The following is a 14,125-nucleotide window of genomic DNA, read 5'->3' on the forward strand; positions in this document are numbered from 1 at the left end:
CAATTTCGTACTGTGATGATCAGACAGTTATCTCCTTCTGAGCACATGAAAACGAATAGGAACATGCTTCAAAATTTTTCTAAGTCCTATTCGTCCAGGACGAATTATTACAATCGTCCATGACGATTGGTTCTCTGTAAAAATTTTCGTCCATCCGAAATTAAATTATCGTCAATGGCGATTGTCCACTGGAAAATTTTCGTCCAAACGAAATTAATAATCGTCCAGGACGATTGGGTCTCTGGAAAATTTTCATCCAGACGAAATTAAATTATCGTCAATGGAGATTGGTCTCTTGGAAAATTTTCATCCAACGAATTAAATTATCATCCAGGACGATCGGTCCTCTGTAAAAATTTTGTCCAGACAAATAAATTTCGTCCAAATGATTAACTGACAGAACGGTTTTCAGCAGTTTCTAGAAACCGACCTAGTAATAATCATTCGTATCGGAATGAACTAGTTCATACGAGACGATCAGCTGTATGAAAGCATTTCGTAACATGTACAAATGGGTCATTTCAAATCATTTTAAGTAAAATGTCCAGGATTTATCAACGATCGTATGGGACGATGCCACTGCGTACAGAATTGAAAAATTGCAGTTTTAGGGTGGTTTTCTTATCTTTTGTATAAATATGTCCAAATTAGATTGCCACCCAATCTCTTTTGTCATTTGATCTTCGTACCTCTTGAGAGAATAGCCAAGAGAGAGTGTAAGAGAGCATTTCAAAGAGGATTCCTACCTTGGAGCGAGAAGGCTCACTTGGATTCAAAGTAAGAGTCTCTATTGTGAATTGGATTACTTCACTCTTCCTTCTTCCTTCTATTATTTCTGTAGCAAGATCTGTCAAGGAGATCCGGTTCTCTGGCCGACACACTTTGCACGATCAAGTGTGGAACAGTGCGAAGGGTCGCTCCTACACTTGGAGAGTGTAAATAGCCGATAAGGTTTCTTCTGCCCACACGTAGGAAGTGTGAAAGACAGACAGTTTTCTCTTCCTAACACTCGGGGATTATGTAAAAAGACAGGAGGCGTGTTCTCGCAAACTGGGATAGTGTGGAAAAGACGGACGATTCTCTGCCAACACTGGGATTGTGTAAAAGGACAGACGATTCTCTACCGCAACCGGGGAGTGGTGAAAAAGAGTTGTTGTAAAGGTGTCTCCGCTTGCTGTGGGTGCAAAAAGGAAGTCATATTGGTATTTAGTGCGCAATACCTAAAGGGGTGCTCTAGAGTGGATGTAGTCCTGTTTTGGACCGAACCACTATAATCTGTGTTGTCAGATTACTTTACTGCGTATTTTTATGTTTCCGCTTTCTAATTCTTAGTTTTAAAAAACTCATGTGTTGAACAAAACTTTTTTTTCTACAAGAACTTAAAAGAAACAATTTACTACTTTCGGTGCAACTAATTTTAAAAGAGGCTTAAATTTTTAATTAAACTTACCAATTCACCCCCCCCCCTCTTGTTTAGCCTTCGCGTGACATTAACTTAGCGTTAACAAAACTTATAATTAACCTGTAGACTCAATTAAGTGGTTATCAGGAGGCATCATTTCAAAATCATAGAGAGTGTGAATCTAACTTTTTTTGATTAACGTAGAATGGCTTCACATTGGAAAACGCATAACATTCTGAGGGTTATCCTTTTACTAGACCTCCTCTGTTTGGGGGAAACCAAATAATTTTTTTCTTCCTATTCTTTTGGAGGATTTTTGAAAAACACGCATGTCTATTTCTTACATGCACTTGCATATATCGACAATGTGGCGAGGTTGTAAGTCATATTCCATGATGTTGAGTACAGCAAAACCAAACTAAATAGTGATGGAAGTTAGTAGTAGATAGAACACCTTTTACATATTGGACTCATATCAGCAAGAATCGTGACTTAGCACAAACCTTAAATGCCAATATGTCCTAATAGTTTTCTTTTTGTTTCATTTTAATAATTCTAAAGACTACTTACGGTTTCTACTGTTATAAAGAGTGGAAAGGACGATATGGATGTAGGACTTTGTTATAACTTATGAGGGACAATGAGGTTAAGCAATCAAGACTCAAATTATCTTGGTTACTGACCTATGAGGTTTCCGTTGACATGAAAAACCTAATGAATCGGTATCTCTAAACATGGTACACAAGATATTCACACCAGGAATTTGGTCACTTCTTGTGCGATGCAACTTGGTAGGGCATATTAAACTTAATGGCTGAACTATGGTTAATAAAAATTCTTCGAATGTTTAACCTACTGCTTATGATCGCTAAAATTACTGCAATTACAGAGTTATAAGATCTTAACATTTACTCTTATTGATAACTTCTTGGTGCTTCATCATTATTTATGATACAAGGAGTGAAGTCAAAGATAAGATTGATTGTTAGGTGAACCAAGACGAGAGAAAAATATTGCACGAACAAGGTGGAAGAGTCAGAATGGTGAACACTCAACAACCTGGGATGAAGATTGATATTGCGACTGATGACTAAAAACAATTCAGAAGGCTTTTAAAGAGGTAATAGTTAAAAAGGACGCCATGCAATGGAACAGGAGGTAAGCCTTACCAGAAAATGACAAAGTTCTAAGAAGTAATATTTGTTATGAAATGGCAGGAAAACTAGGTCATCATATCAAGACTGCTTTGCCCAAACTCCAAAACCACTCCCTAGGCAAGGAGAAAGTAGAGTGAGAAAAAAACAATGAGTAAAGAAGGGCAAGAAAAGTTTCAAAGAGCCTTCTGGGCAGAACTTCAGCTTCAGACTCAATCATTGAGACTGAAAAATGAAGAAAAATCACTAAACTTTCGCTTGATGGCAGAACAATATGGACACTCAGATCAAAGAAGAGGTCTGCCTTCACACAAGACCTCGTCGAGGGTGCATATGTTACAGGTGGACAGCGGATTGTTCAAAGCATATAACTTGGAATACTGCTCAATTTCATAATGCTGGAAGCCAGGGTAATTGGGTAGGCACAAGTACACTTGTGAGATAATTACACAAGAGATGAAGTGGATGGATCAGGCTATCGATGGAAATTTCAAAAAACCTTTTTCATAGATAATGTGGTTATTGGTGTGAAGGCTTAAAACAATAATCTTTAAGTATTAAGTCACGTTATGTGATAAGGGTATTATTGTGAAAATTTTTACTTACTAGCTGCCATATTAAGCGCCTAAATGGAAAGAAGATTTTAAAATGTGGAAAAAGAGGTTTATATAATATTTACATGGCTATAGATTGCTTGAATTCTATTACTTCGTCCTGGTACTACTTTTTTGTTTTAAAAATTGTTTTGTAATTGAATCTATGGCTTTGCGATAGGAGACTTTTGTCATTTCTAGTATGAAAACCTTAGTGGAATGTTACCAAAAAACTTAGGTGAGAGGTTGGATACCAATAACATAGACTTTACTAAGGGCCACCTCTGTGATGCATGTCAATTAGGAAATTATAACTGTGAAGTTCCTCTTTAAGTCCAATAAGGATCTTAGGACCAGTGAACCTTTGGAAATTCTTCACATGGATCTTTTTAGACGGTAGGAACTGTAAAGTCTAGAGAAGGTATACGGATTGTGTATAGGGGATGTATTTCTCAGATTCACCTGGCGTTAGATTCTTCTTTCATAAAAAGGAATTCATTTAGAGAAATTTCAGAAATTTTTTTTTTTTCAAACCTTTGGGGAATTCAAAGAAACTAGGTGATGTGAAATAATTTCTTTACAAAGCGAGGTCATGGAGGAGGAATTTTATTAAAAATGAAAAGATTTGAAAGTATTTGTATAAAGAAAAAGGGATTGATCACGATTTTCTGCACCTACAACCCCTTCAACAAAAATGGGTTAGTAGGAAAGGAAAAACCAGAACATATAATAGACAAAGCGCCCAGACCGGGCAATGTTTTCAGAATTACTCACTTCCTAGATGATTTTTTGGCTGTTCATGACGGTTAGCACTGGATGTTATGATTCTAAATAGGGTGAATTGTGAGATCAAATTTAAATGTAAAACACCATATGAGTTGCTAAAGGATAGAACACCTATAACTGTCACATATTCAATGTTTTGGTTGAATAAGTGTTCATATATAATATAATGGGAAAATCTTGTAACTTAGAAGTGAATTTTAACAAATCGATTGATAAGGAATTTTGTTTAGATATCAAGTGTTGGGAAAATCTTATAGAGTATTCAAGCAAAAAGAACTTTAATCATTGAAGAAAAAACCACACATGTTGATATTGATGAATCTGGGAAAATTTGGAAGAGCCAAATGAATTGTTGAGAAGAGATTGAGGGAAACTCCCAGAGAGATTAATTAGATTAAATTTGCGAAAGAAAATGAGGAAAGAAAATTTGGGAAAGAGAAAAACCCTGTTGCCTAAAGATTTTGAGATTTTCTAAAAACCACCTAATGAGAATTGAATTATAGGTGAACCTAGTAGTGAGGGGTGTAGAGACTAGGCGTGGTTTTAGACTGTAAACAAGGAATCAAGATCATCTCAGCCCTTTTTCAAACACGAATTAGAACCCACTAATATTGATTCAAGCACTTATCTGGATAAATTTTGGATATTCGCCATGCAAGAAGAATGAATCAAATTTGTAAAAAATGGAAAGTTTGGGATATTAACTTACAAGCAAAGATCAAAGTGTTGTGTGGAACCAAGTGAGTGGTATTCAAAATAAAAAATGAGATGACTCAGGTTAGTAGTCATTAGAAATAAGGCGTAAGATCTTGTGGCTAAGAGGGTTATAATCAAATTGAAGGGACTGGATTTTGAAGAGACCCTTGCCCCTGTAAGCTAGACTTGAAGCAATAGGTTTTTTATAGGCCTTTTGGCCTGTTTAAAGGTTTTAAATTATTTACTACAATGGATGTCAAAATAGTGCCTTTCTTTGTTGAATTGGGTTATTTAGAAAGATGTTTTTGTGTTAGAACAACCTGCCAGGATTTGAAAAATTCAAAATATCCAATCACTGCTTTTAAGTTAAAGAAGAGCTATTATATGGATTAAATATGCATCCTAGGCTTGTGTATAGAGTTGAGGCACACCTTCCTACTTGAAAAGATCCTTTAAAAAAGGAAGTTGTTGGAAACAACTCTCTTCTAAAAAGATTTGGAAAAGAAATACTCATTGTTTCAAATTTGATGTAGAGTAATGTACCATCTTTGGATCTTCGAAATAAAAATCTTTGGTGGATGGATCTTTTCTAATACCAATGAGAGTGAATGAATTTGAATGGGTCTACTAATGGAGATTTTAAATTATTATTTCTAGGTTTTAGCGTCATAGCAACTTGAGGAAGGGGACATTTCTTATCAAACTAACATGATTAAGGACATCCTCAAGAAATATGAAATGGACCAAACGCTAAACCTTTAGACACCAATTGAGTTTCTCAGTTCAGTAGATAAGACCTTAAGGGCAAAATCTTTTGCATCAAAAGAAAATATATAGAGCATAATTTGGATCTTTGCTTTACTTTGACTGCTACCTCGAACCAGATTATTATGTTCGAGTGTTGTTGCTTATAGTGCTAGATTTCAATCAGATCCAAAAGAATCACATTGATCAGCTTAGTGAAAAGGATTTTAAGATATCTTACTAGGAACCTCACTTAGGAATTTGGGATCCTAAGTTTAGCTCTTCATTTGAAATTGGTTGGTTTATTCAGATTCTGACTATTGAGGATGATAAGAGTGGCATAGGAAAAGCCCACTTCTGGAACATGTCATATTCTATGTGAAATTCATTTAGTTTTCTAAGTCCAGTAAAATTAACAATTCAGATCTCTCATAAGCCCTATCTACTGCCAAAATAGAATACATTGGCAATTAGGAAGTTTGTGTGCACAAGATTTGCGTTAAAACAACGTTTGATTGATTTGGATATATAAACTATAGGCACATATTACCAATTTATTGTGACAACACTTAGTGGCTATTGCATCTTCCAAAAAATCCTCTATTCAAACATTCTAGAAACCAACACGTAAGACATAAATGGCATCTATTTCATAAGGGATCATGTATCCAAGAGGAGAAATTGAACTCACACTGTTAACTAAAATAGTAAAACTTGCAGACTTTTGTTTATCAAAAAAATTGTAGCCTTGATACATAGTACTTATCTTAAGAACAAGGCTGGTTGGTTATCTGATTTGAAAGCCCTAAAACAAAATGTCTTTCAAAACATTTATATTTATGTTTTCTAAAGTTTATTTGTTTTTATTTTTTTTCGTTTGTTGTGAATTTTTGTGTGTTGAATCGATTGTGTTTTTGAGTCTATGTGTTTATCTCTCTCTGATATCCAGCACACCCGCGTACGAACGAATATCATCCAGTACGATCAGTATAAACATTTTATATGATCTCCTTATGTGTGTGTGTATGTTTTTATTCACTCAAATTACAATCACTCCCTTTAAATTTGATTTCTAAGAAAAGTACAAGCTTCAAATTTTACAAAGTATCTCATGCTGAATTTAATTTGAAGTCTTCGTAGTCTGGAGTTTGTTTTTCCTGAAATGTTAGTACACACAAGAGCAAATACAATTCTTCTAAAAATTGTTAGGAGAGAACTACACATTTAACAATAATGTTTGGAATCATCAAAACTACATAAGTTGTAAAAATGTAAAGCATGCAAATAACAACTATCTTAACAAAGTTGACATACCTCATCTTGTTCCAGTTGATCAAGATTATCATTAGCCATAAGATACAAATTTTTTATCCCCTCCTCTGCTTCTTCTTCTGAAGATTTTAAGGCAGAGTTGGCCCAAAAAGTTTTTTGTGTCTTCATCTTTCCTTTCTTGTATTTGGCTTCATCATCACCTTTCTCCTTAGCTGGTTGGCTCTTTAGATTGGGGAAATTAGCTTGATGGTGGCCTGGCTTCCTGCACTCAAAACAGATTGTTTCAGATGAAGCTTTATTAGACTTCAAGCTTTTACCTTTATTCCAGCTGTTCTGATGATGCTTCTTTTTTCTCTTCAGGACATTCTTGAACTTTCGGGTCATCAGTGCTATCTCATCCTCTTCCTCCTCTGCAGAGCTTTCACTTTCTGAGTTTTTTGCATTTAACTTTACCGTTCGCTCCTTTTTCTTTTCACATGCATCACTTTGTTTCTGACTCACTCCTTGCTCGTATGCAATGAGTGCCCAAGGAGATTATCAATAGAATAAACGTTAAGGTCTTTAGATTTAGTGATAGCGGTTATCTTTGCATCATAGGAACTAGGTAAGTATCTAAGAATTTTATTAACTTTATCATAATTTAAAATATCTCTATCTAATGTATACAAGGATGTCACGATTTGTGTGAACCTAGTGTACATGTCAGATATTGTTTCGTTAGGTTTCATACAGAAGAGTTCATAATCGTGTAATAAGATGTTAAACCTAGACTGTTTTACTTCACTTGTTCCTTCATATTTAATACACAATCTATCCCAAATCTCCTTACCAGTGGCACAGGTAGAAACTCTCATATAATCTTCATACTTTAATGCACAGAAAAAGCAATTTAAACACTTAGCATTCAATTGGGCTAATTCCCTATCCTCATTACTTTATTCATTAAAAAGTACAGGAGTTTTCAATCCATTGATATTTTTAAATGGTGCAACATATCCATCATTCACTAACGTCCACATGCGGTAATCAATAGACTGTAAAAAAGTAAACATTCTAATTTTTCAGAAATCAAATGGAATGTTATCAAAAAGTGGTGGACGGGTTATTGAATAATCCTCTGTGGTATTACGATTACCAAAATATGACATGATCATTTTTTCAAGGTATTCTAAAACACTATTTTTGAAAATAGGCTCTAATACTAATTGAAATTACTAGATGGACAAGAGGGGGGGGGGTGAATTGTGAAAGATTTATAGCAATAAATAAAACCTAAACATGAGTTCTAATATTTTTGATATTTTTTTAGGTTTTATCATGAAAATAAAGTGCAACAATGGAATCTTGTTCAATCACAATATTTCACCAAGCAAATATACTGAAAATGAAAAATGCACGCAAGAATAAAAATGATAAGGAAAAAGCACACAAGATTTTTATAGTGGTTTGGTCAAATAATAACATACGTCCACTCCCTAGAGTCCTCCGCTCTAGGAATTTCACTACAAACAATAGCTCTCCTTTTGCCCCCCTTGGTAAGGCAGAGAAGCCCTTACAACACTCCCTTTCACCAACCCGGCGTGGTGGAGTGCCAAACTCTGTTTTCACCCTCCTGGCGATGGAAGAGAACCTTCTTGTTTTTCTCCCTCCTAGAGAAGGCAGAGTACCTCGAGGTCATGAATGTAGAAGAGCCTTTCCCTTGGAGATCCTCTCACAAATTCTTCTAGGGCCACAGGAAGAGCAAGATGCAGCAAGTTCGAAGCAACCGTGTGATCGCCCTCACACCTTTTCTCCCTCACAGTGCTCACCTTCTCCTACCTCTCTCAAACCCTAAAGAAACTTCACAAGATCTCTCTCCCTTGGAATCCCTTTCTAACCACATTCTCCTCTCTGATTCACAAACTAAAAAATATAACTATTTTGACACCTTAAAACGGGCTCCAAAATCCCTAAAATTTCAAAGTAGCCGTTACTATCATACAGTGTAATTTCTAATCGTACCGTACGATATGTATACTAAGCATTGTCAAGGTACGAAGATGTACAAACAGTTCAAAATCAATCGTACAGTACGATAATGAATCGTACGGTACGATCCTCAACATTACTGATCATACAGGACAATAGCATGGATGATCAAATGTCATCTTTGTTCATCGTATTATATGATATATATCTTATAGTACGAATGGTCAAAATTCAAGGCATCATCCAGGATGAATTCCGGAATGATTAAGAGTCGTCTCTGTTCATCATATAGTACGATCTCCATCGTACTGTATGACGAGGAAGAACCAATGGATCGTACAAGATGATCTCCGGGATGATCAGAATTCGTCTCTGTTCATCGTATTGTATAAACTAGTTCGTACAGTATGATATTCAATTTTAAATTAAGCCTTGAATTATTCCACTAATCACGGGTTAATTTAAGTAAGTATTTAAATAAATCGTACATTACGAATTACTTCGTACAGTATGAAAGATGGAGAAAAAACTTAAGTTAATTTGACGGCTAGGGTTTTGGATTTGAACATATCGTACAGTACGATTTTGATTCATACGGTACGATCTATTCACAGAATCGTCCTACAAGCTCAGATCGTACGGTACAAAATAAATTCGTACAGTACGATCTACAGAGAAAGAAAATCTCCAAATTTTTCTTTTAGAAAATCCTCTCCCCCTGTGTGTGTGCATGGTTGCTCATACTTTTATGCATTTTGCGGCTAGACTAAAAAAAGTAAAAATAAAATAAATAAAAATAAATTGTCAGACTCATACTCCTAATCTACCCATTCTTAAGTCTTCAAGTCGTCCTGAGTAGCTTGTGATCTTACTGAAATGTTAGTACTCACGAACAATAGCAAATAAAATAATATTCAATGAATAAATAATTCAGAAGACATTTTTTGTCATCATCAAAATCTCAAACTCAGGGTCATGAGTTGCAACAGTTGAATATCATCCAGACCATCGCTTTGTTTGGCCAGACTTTACATGTTTGGACGATAAAAAAATAACTAACCGTCTAGGATAATTTATGGATTGTCCTGTACGATTAGTTCAAAATGTCATATATCATCCAGAACATCTCCCTAGTCATCTAAGAAGAAACTAAGGTATATTTAACTAATCATACCGGACGAATCTGTGATCGGTCAGGAAAATATGATCGAGCAATAAAACTTTAATTACTTTCCTTAATTACCAAACTAATTTATGCATTATTATAATACATTATCCGGGATGATATCCCGGATGATGTCTCAGACGATGTCAAAAAATAAAACATTCCTAAAAGAGTTGGCGGCTTATTCTTTCTGATTTGAGCCTATCATCCAAGACGATGATAAAATCGTCAAGGACAATTTGCTTAATTTCGGCTGTCTTAACAAGGATGCCCTAATTAGGATTTCTATTTTTAACTGATCATCCAAGATGATTTGGGATCATCCCAGATGATATGATTAAAAACAAAAAACTCTAAAGATAGACATAATTTTTTCCCTTGAGTGTGGGTGTGCAAGGTTACTTAGCATCAGAACCCACTTTATTACATTTGACTCAAGAAAAGATAAAAACTCTTAACTTGTACTTATAGACTGACTCACTCCTAGTCTGCCTAATCTTGAGCTGATTTGGTTTACAATTGACCTTGTGGACCTAAAATATTAGTAGGCAAGGTAGTCATAGAAAAATAGAAGTGTTAGAAATGTTTGCTATCATCAAAATTATAATTCCTGAATCCAAATTTGCAATAATCTCCCCCTTTTTATGATAACAAATATTTGGTAAAAAGTTTAACTTGAAGTAGTATTGAAACAAGTAATTCAAATTTTATTAAAATCAAACAGATGGTACAAATAGTAAACAAAAGTAGTAAGGAAAAAATAGTACATCAAAACAATATAAATATTAGCACTTCTCCCTCTTTTGACATCACAAAAAGGAGGAGGAATCTAGAAAAAAATAGAACATAAAAATACAAAAAATAAAAAATAAAAAACATCACAGAAGTTGACATAAGAAAAATAAACTACAACTATGATGAGCCCCGATTATCAGAAGGAGGTGGTGGTGGTGGCTGAAAGAAGCTAGAAATAGTAGCTAGCTGCTCCCCAAACAAGGCCATGTCCTGGTTGTGCTACAACTACTGGTGAACCACGTATAAATAAAATCTAGCGACATCCTCTGCATGTTGCTACTCCTGTATAGCAATGTAAGTGTCGAATCGAGCCTCCCACTGGTTGAACCGCTCCACCAGCTGATCCAGCTGTGAGTGCTGAAGGAGCAGAGCAGGTGCAGGAGCTGCTTCCTCCTCAGCTCCGTCAGCTTCCTCGTGCTCTTGGGGGAGACGAGTACTGTGAAGAATGTGGAAGGAGCTGTTGGTGTAGATAGAAGGCTGAAACTTAGGTGGGGCATGATATTAAAGATTGAACTTGGTTTCTAGGACATAGACTATGATGTGTCCTAAGGCCAAATTAAGCTTCCGTTGGTGCCTTTGAGCCCTAATGCTAGTGAGATACTCAATGTATCAGAAAAAAAGATCAGTAACATTGAATTATATATGAGCCATGATATAGAAGGTAATGATCAAAAAGAGAGGAGTGATATAGACAGGTTCACCATCTATGAGAAAAACTCAGATACTAAGTATATGTTGGATTGTCCTAGCATCCTTAACTAAGGTGCTAGATGCCCCATTATGATAGGAGACAAAAGTGTTCCTCAGAAGGTGATTGGTAGGAGCCAGTCAAAATCAAGATCTTGAGATAAGAGGTGAAGCTTGTCTCCAGTGGTGGAAAATTGGAGGAGCTCGAGACAGTCCTGATAAGTGATTTTAATAGGTCATTTGTTGACATAGGATTAAAGTGCAGTGTAAGAAGAGTTGATCCTAAGGCTTGCAAAAAATTCAAAGAGCGATTTGGAATTGAAGGGGAATGCGAGGGTAATGATAAAAGTGAGGGAGGTGTACGCAAAAAGATCAAGGACAGGGTAAGTAAGCGTACGGGGATTGGAAGTCCTAGAAAAGGTGATCCCAGCTATCTTATAAAGAAGGTAGGCAGCTTGGTCTGTTTCCTCAGTGAAATGAGGGTCAACACTGGCCCTCGAAGAACTTCCAGCTGGCATTCTGGATTGCTTGCCATCCGCCATGGACAAGAAAATTAGAGAATGTATGAGAGCAAAGAGGAATAAAAGGATTTAGAATGAGAAAATTATTTGAAAGCAAACGTTTATAAAGAAATAGTCCGATCATCCAGGATAATCATAGAATCGTCCAGGATAATCATGTGAAATTATTACATCCGTAATGATTGGTTAAAAAGTTGGTTATATCGTCTAGGACGATCAAAAATCATTCGGGATAATTAAATATAGGCGATCATCCCGAGGAGTCATGTTGAATGACTATTTAAAAAGCATATTGTCCTGGATGATTAGGTGGATCATCTAGGATGAACGATAATAATGTATCATACCAGCAAAATTTAAAATTTATAACTTCTTTTCCATGTGGATCATTTAGGACGAACAGATGGATCATCTAGGATGATCACTAATAATTGAGCAAAAATTTAGAAGATCATCCAAGATGAGGAGGATCGTCCAGGCCAATCACAAATAATTAAAGCATAATACGATCAGATCGTCTGGGCTGATAATGGATATTAAACAAAAAAGACATATTGGCCGTCAGATGGAAGATGAAAGATGGTGTGAAGATATTGTCCAAGACGATGTGATAAAAAATTGAAGATTTTGTGGATGGATAGAGATGATTAGAGAAGGCCCAAAAATAAGAAAAAATAGTAAAATAAAAAATAAAGCAATGAAAAGATGAGAAAAATGATAGAAAGAATGAAAATAAAGTTTATTTTATTTTATATTTATCATAGTTGATAAAGCAATGAAAAGATGAGAAATAAAACTTGTTTGTGTTGTATAATGATATTTTATTTTATGATAGAAAAATGATAGAAAGAATGAAAATATGTATAAAATTAAATAATATTATTTTATTATTGTAGTGTACACACTATGTATAAGCATTATACACTATGCATGAATATGATAAATTTTCCATGAGATTGAATTAAAAATTTATAAGAATCAATGAGTTAACATCACAAAAATCCAAAAACTGGTAGAATAACCGATCTTATTAGCCCTAGCTCGTACTTCTCATAGAATAAGCCATCTTTTGAAAATAAAGGTCTAACTCAGAAAAATCAATTGTATAAGAAAAAAAGATCCGTTCAAAATATGGCTCAAGAAAAATATCTTATAGAATAATATACCAAAGTAATCAGTCCCAATCATGAATTTTGAAAAATGCCCTTAGAAATATTAAGTGCACATGAATTCTTCTAAGATTTATAGGTTTGAAAGAGAAGGAAGCTTGCTTTATTGTAAGCTCATTTTTTACCTCTTGTCAATTGGTTTGCGTACTTTATGCATCTTTCAATTTTTTTGGCGGTCATTGCTCATCTTTTTAGTTTTTCTTCTTTTTTGGGCTCATTTTATGCCTCTTATCATTTTTGCAAGCTAGATCCCTTTCATAACTTTTAAATACTCTCTGTTGTATGAATATCTTATAGATATTAAAGAAGAAAAACTAACTCTCTAATATAAGGAAGAGTAAACCACAAAGCAGAATCAAATTCATATGATAAATACAACGAAAAGATTACGAAAGCTTGAAATTCGAGTGATTTAATGAATTTGAACATTATATATATATAAGATATATTACTATAGCAAGATAGAAAAGATGTCAATCACAAAGTCCAGTTGTTAATTTGAGATAGACTTTTGTTTTAAAAAGAAAATTGCACCGCTAAAAGAAGTTAGAGGAAGGGAAACAATCAACGGTGTTTCTCTCTTTAATTTATTTAGAAAGTCAAACATTAACTAAAATTTTTGAAAACCAAAATAAGGTATAAAACATCATTTTAGAAGTGACCAAAAAAAAAAAGAAAAAAAAATAAAAGAAGAAAAACTAAAATAACAGAAATGAGAAAGCCAAAAAATAATAATAAATAAAAAGTAAAACAAAAAGTCTGAAATAAAGGAAAGAGTTGAAAACAACAACAAACAACAGAAGATAAAATTCAAAATTCAGTAAACATCAAGTTCATGCATTTATGTCAATCACACCCAATTTGGTTCTTAAGATATTGAATGTGTCAAAGGCTAGTGGTTTAGTAAATATGTCAGCCAGTTGATTCTAAGTTGCCACATGGTGTAACTCAATGTCTCCTTTAGTCACATGGTCTCTAATAAAGTGATGTCTTATATCAATGTGTTTGGTCCTTGAATGTTGGATATGATTCTTAGAGATGCAGATGGCACTAGTATTATCACAAAGGATTAAAATTTTGCCTACAGGTAATCCTAAATCTAGAATTTGTTGCTTCGACCAATGGACTTGGGCCACACAACTTCCTAAGGCAATGTACTTAGCTTCAGTAGTT

The sequence above is a fragment of the Dendrobium catenatum genome, unplaced genomic scaffold, assembly GCF_001605985.2.
Source record: "Dendrobium catenatum unplaced genomic scaffold, ASM160598v2 fragScaff_scaffold_455, whole genome shotgun sequence".
Taxonomy (NCBI): domain Eukaryota; kingdom Viridiplantae; phylum Streptophyta; class Magnoliopsida; order Asparagales; family Orchidaceae; genus Dendrobium; species Dendrobium catenatum.